Source organism: Schistocerca serialis, chromosome 4 (assembly GCF_023864345.2).
Source record: "Schistocerca serialis cubense isolate TAMUIC-IGC-003099 chromosome 4, iqSchSeri2.2, whole genome shotgun sequence".
Taxonomy (NCBI): Eukaryota; Metazoa; Arthropoda; class Insecta; order Orthoptera; family Acrididae; genus Schistocerca; species Schistocerca serialis.
This window is the reverse complement of record NC_064641.1, coordinates 556265942-556266580: the sequence shown is the minus strand read 5'-3', so window position 1 is coordinate 556266580 and position 639 is coordinate 556265942. Positions and strand designations below refer to the sequence as shown.

At 47.4% G+C, this 639-nt stretch overlaps 1 non-coding gene across 1 annotated transcript; it reads left to right on the top strand.

Moving 5' to 3' along the window:
• The first annotated feature begins 210 nt into the window (after positions 1–210).
• Trnas-uga (transfer RNA serine (anticodon UGA)) lies at positions 211–285 on the top strand. The gene has a single exon. It is a non-coding gene; the product is annotated as a tRNA-Ser (tRNA).
• The last annotated feature ends 354 nt before the right edge of the window (positions 286–639 follow it).

Here is a 639-nt window from a genome sequence, read left to right as displayed (position 1 = left end):
CACGGGACTAAATCGTGGTTTGTGAAACGTTTAACAACCGTAATCTGCCGCATTTCGCTGGTTGGAAGGCAAAAAGCTTACTGACAAATTTCACAGAAGGAAAAGGGGGACGAAATGTCTCCCACTGGAGGGTCATGTTGTTTTATTTAAATAATTACAAAATCACGTAAAACGAACAGCGAGGTTGTCAGTAAAAGGACATTACTGTCGTGCTTGGGTAGCTCAGCTGGTAGAGCACTTGCCCTTGAAAGGCAAAGGTCCCGAGTTCGAGTCTCGGTCCGGCACTCAGTTTTAATGTGCCAGGAAGTTTCGTATCAGCGCACACTCCGCTGCAGAGTGAAAATCTCATTCTGGAAACATCCCCCAGGCTGTGGCTAAGCCATGTCTCCGCAATAGCCTTTCTTTCAGGAGTGCTAGTTCTGCAGGGTTCGCAGGAGATCTTCTGTAAAGTTTTGGAAGGTAGGAGATGAGATACTGGTAGAAGTAAAGCTGTGAGGACGGTGCGTGAGTCGTGCTTGGGTAGCTCAGTTGGTAGCCGGCACGGTAGCTCAGCGTGTTCGGTCAGAGGTTTATGTGCCCTCTGTAACAAAAAAACTGAGTTAATCGGTCATCAACGAACTTAAAAGGATGTCTTACGGC